Source organism: Pieris brassicae, unplaced genomic scaffold, assembly GCF_905147105.1.
Source record: "Pieris brassicae unplaced genomic scaffold, ilPieBrab1.1, whole genome shotgun sequence".
NCBI classification, from domain to species: domain Eukaryota; kingdom Metazoa; phylum Arthropoda; class Insecta; order Lepidoptera; family Pieridae; genus Pieris; species Pieris brassicae.
The window spans coordinates 10001-15000 of NW_025576063.1; the positions used below are offsets into that span (position 1 = coordinate 10001).

Genomic DNA, 5000 nt, shown 5'->3' on the forward strand with positions numbered 1-5000 from the left:
GGGCCTCTAGGCCAGGGAGAACATGTTGATTCCTTCAGTGTAGCGCGCGTGCGGCCCAGGACATCTAAGGGCATCACAGACCTGTTATTGCTCAATCTCGTGCGGCTCGAAGCCGCCGGTCCCTCTAAGAAGAATTTTAATACGTCGCCAGTGAGTTGCGCTCCCCGAGAGTCGCGCACACCTTGAATGACGACGCCTATTTAGCAGGCTAGAGTCTCGTTCGTTACCGGAATTAACCAGACAAATCGCTCCACCAACTAAGAACGGCCATGCACCACCACCCACCGAATCAAGAAAGAGCTGTTAATCTGTCAATCCTTCCGGTGTCCGGGCCTGGTGAGATTTCCCGTGTTGAGTCAAATTAAGCCGCAGGCTCCACTCCTGGTGGTGCCCTTCCGTCAATTCCTTTAAGTTTCAGCTTTGCAACCATACTCCCCCCGGAGTCCAAAATCTTTGGTTTCCCGGAAGCTGCCCGCCGAGCCATTGTAGTAACGTCGGCGGATCGCTAGATGACATATTTACGGTTAGAACTAGGGCGGTATCTAATCGCCTTCGAACCTCTAACTTTCGTTCTTGATTGATGAAAACACCTTTGGCAAATGCTTTCGCTGATGTTCGTCTTGCGACGATCCAAGAATTTCACCTCTAACGTCGCAATACGAATGCCCCCAGTTATCCCTATTAATCATTACCTCGGAGTTCTGAAAACCAACAAAATAGAACCGAGATCATATTCTATTATTCCATGCACGAAATATTCAAGCGGCATTTTGAGCCCGCTTTGAGCACTCTAATTTGTTCAAAGTAAAATTGTCGGCCCACCTCGACACTCACCGAAGAGCACCGCGATAGGATTTTGATATTGAACCGGCGTTTTACCGCCGGCTCACCGACGATATGCTCCGCAGACGTGTCAGTATCACCGCGGATGCGGTGCACCGACAGCGCGGCGCACAAATGCAACTACGAGCTTTTTAACCGCAACAATTTTAGTATACGCTATTGGAGCTGGAATTACCGCGGCTGCTGGCACCAGACTTGCCCTCCAATTGTTCCTCGTTAAAATATTTAAAGTGTACTCATTCCGATTACGAGGCCTCGTAAGAGTCCCGTATCGTTATTTTTCGTCACTACCTCCCCGTGCCGGGAGTGGGTAATTTGCGCGCCTGCTGCCTTCCTTGGATGTGGTAGCCGTTTCTCAGGCTCCCTCTCCGGAATCGAACCCTGATTCCCCGTTACCCGTGACAACCATGGTAGTCGCAGAAACTACCATCGAAAGTTGATAAGGCAGACATTTGAAAGATGCGTCGCCGGTACTGGACCGTGCGATCGGCAAAAGTTATCCAGATTCATCAAAATTAACGACTTCGGACGCATGGCCCTCCGCCGATTGGTTTTGATCTAATAAAAGCACTCATCCCATCACTGGTCAGAGTTCTGATTGCATGTATTAGCTCTAGAATTACCACAGTTATCCAAGTAACTGAGTAAGATCTAAGGAACCAAAACTGATATATTGAGCCATTCGCGGTATCGCCTTAATACGGCTTGCACTGAGACATGCATGGCTTAATCTTTGAGACAAGCATATAACTACTGGCAGGATCAACCAGGGAGCTGCTTACGCAAACGACACGCCTACACCGCGGTCACGCGGCTTCGGCGAGCCGCTGGCTCGGCGGCGTCGAGGGGCGCGCGCTTGCGCGCGCGCCTTCTCGACACGCGTGAACGTAACGCGTCGAATTTGCACGCGACGCGACGTTCGCGCTTCATATCGATAGACTAACTTTGACCGGTCTACGAGCGGCCGTCCCGTCACGATCTCGCAACGAGGTGATGTACAACGATGCTCGACCACTGTGAGGGACATAAAACTGCAACGAACACGACCCCGCGGGCGGGAATCGATGTTGTGACAATTTGAAAATTGAACATTCATCTAAACGCAACTTCTCAATTTTTATTCAATACGTTATTGTAAACATATTAAAACTCGGCTGGCAATTACATGCGCACACACACGCATGATTCGCACTAGATACGATCAACGCCCGGAGCTTGAGGGATAAATTCCAACACGACGCTGCGCACACCGTTTCGACGATGGGCGCGTGTGCGTCCTCTTTTATACATTCTTTCCATATACGGTCGCCGTGGCGACCGCGCACGTGTCGAACACGCTAGGCGCCCTGCGTTGAGGTGTGCCTAGAAGCGTATTCTTTTAACATCACAGATAACACCGGGGGAGACGGTCCCAAATCTTGGTCGATTGGTAACATCACCATACGGTCTGCGAACGCGGTGCTATAATATAATTTTATATTATATTATATAAAATATGAGGAGGAGTAGTATGTATATTCTTTGTTATTTTGTGTTGACACAAGAGAGATATATAAAATGTACTATACACCACACACACAGAGAGAGAGAGAGCTGGGAAAGATCTCGGCGGTCTCGCATTCGAAATACGAATTTGATATAATTTCCTCCGAAAATCCATACCCATATCTATATCATCCATGCGCGAATATATGTATATAATATTCTCACACTTCGCACAAACACAAAAACAAGAACACATTCTCTCTCGTCCGTCGTTCGTGTCTATTTGAGACGAACGACGCGCGGCAACGAGAACGAGTCGACGCTGTGCGCACGACTGTTTCGCTCCACATCTATACCGAGAGCAATAGTCCGCGTCGGCATTGGAGCGGACGTCGAATGTTTCTCGTAGAGCGAGCGAGAGAGAGACGATTTTTCATTTTATTATGTATGTGTATTGGCGTGCAGTAGTAGCACGTAGTAGTACTAGTAGTAGTAGTAGTAGTAGTAAAAAAATATTATTATTTATTTTATTGACTGATATGATTTTGTTTGTTTTCTTTTTTTTGCATAGACATTTGTATTGATAGATATGTTTCTCGTTGAAGCTCGCAGCACACGCTCAGAGAAATGGCAATGTGGGTTTATTTGAAGAAAAGAAAAAACAAAAAAAACAATTATATTTATTAATAATATGTATGTATGTATGTATGTATGTATGTATGTATGTATGTATGTATAATAATGAATTATAATAATTATTCCGATGCAACGTCAGAGGAAAATGTTTCTCGTACAGGTGCGGCGCGCGACGGCCGGCCGCTCGACAGTTTCGCGCCGAATGTTTCTCGTTGAAGCTCGCAGCACACGCTCAGAGAAATGGCAATGTGGGTTTATTTGAAGAAAAGAAAAAACAATTATATTTATTAATAATATGTATGTATGTATGTATGTATGTATGTATAATAATGAATTATAATAATTATTCCGATGCAACGTCAGAGGAAAATGTTTCTCGTACAGGTGCGGCGCGCGACGGCCGGCCGCTCGACAGTTTCGCGCCGAATGTTTCTCGTTGAAGCTCGCAGCACACGCTCAGAGAAATGGCAATGTGGGTTTATTTGAAGAAAAGAAAAAACAAAAAAAACAATTATATTTATTAATAATATGTATGTATGTATGTATGTATGTATGTATGTATGTATAATAATGAATTATAATAATTATTCCGATGCAACGTCAGAGGAAAATGTTTCTCGTACAGGTGCGGCGCGCGACGGCCGGCCGCTCGACAGTTTCGCGCCGAATGTTTCTCGTTGAAGCTCGCAGCACACGCTCAGAGAAATGGCAATGTGGGTTTATTTGAAGAAAAGAAAAAACAAAAAAAACAATTATATTTATTAATAATATGTATGTATGTATGTATGTATGTATGTATGTATGTATAGTAATGAATTATAATAATTATTCCGATGCAACGTCAGAGGAAAATGTTTCTCGTACAGGTGCGGCGCGCGACGGCCGGCCGCTCGACAGTTTCGCGCCGAATGTTTCTCGTTGAAGCTCGCAGCACACGCTCAGAGAAATGGCAATGTGGGTTTATTTGAAGAAAAAAAAAAAAAAAAAAAAAACAATTAATTTATTAATAATATGTATGTATGTATGTATGTATGTATGTATGTATAATAATGAATTATAATAATTATTCCGATGCAACGTCAGAGGAAAATGTTTCTCGTACAGGTGCGGCGCGCGACGGCCGGCCGCTCGACAGTTTCGCGCCGAATGTTTCTCGTTGAAGCTCGCAGCACACGCTCAGAGAAATGGCAATGTGGGTTTATTTGAAGAAAAGAAAAAACAAAAAAAACAATTATATTTATTAATAATATGTATGTATGTATGTATGTATGTATGTATGTATGTATGTATGTATGTATGTATAGTAATGAATTATAATAATTATTCCGATGCAACGTCAGAGGAAAATGTTTCTCGTACAGGTGCGGCGCGCGACGGCCGGCCGCTCGACAGTTTCGCGCCGAATGTTTCTCGTTGAAGCTCGCAGCACACGCTCAGAGAAATGGCAATGTGGGTTTATTTGAAGAAAAAAAAAAAAAAAAAAAAAAAAAATTAATTTATTAATAATATGTATGTATGTATGTATGTATGTATGTATGTATAATAATGAATTATAATAATTATTCCGATGCAACGTCAGAGGAAAATGTTTCTCGTACAGGTGCGGCGCGCGACGGCCGGCCGCTCGACAGTTTCGCGCCGAATGTTTCTCGTTGAAGCTCGCAGCACACGCTCAGAGAAATGGCAATGTGGGTTTATTTGAAAAAAAAAAAAAAAAAAAAAAAAACAATTAATTTATTAATAATATGTATGTATGTATGTATGTATGTATGTATGTATAATAATGAATTATAATAATTATTCCGATGCAACGTCAGAGGAAAATGTTTCTCGTACAGGTGCGGCGCGCGACGGCCGGCCGCTCGACAGTTTCGCGCCGAATGTTTCTCGTTGAAGCTCGCAGCACACGCTCAGAGAAATGGCAATGTGGGTTTATTTGAAGAAAAGAAAAAACAAAAAAAACAATTATATTTATTAATAATATGTATGTATGTATGTATGTATGTATGTATGTATGTATGTATGTATGTATAATA

The 5000-nt window shown here is 43.2% G+C and overlaps 1 non-coding gene across 1 annotated transcript in view; it reads right to left on the reverse strand.

Annotated features, from left to right (window-relative positions):
• Positions 1–1616, reverse strand: part of LOC123719431 — a 1906-nt gene extending 290 nt beyond the window's left edge. The window contains exon 1 of the ribosomal RNA XR_006755492.1: positions 1–1616. This exon is cut by the window's left edge and continues 290 nt beyond it. This is a non-coding gene — a ribosomal RNA (small subunit ribosomal RNA).
• Between the last annotated feature and the right edge of the window lie 3384 nt (positions 1617–5000).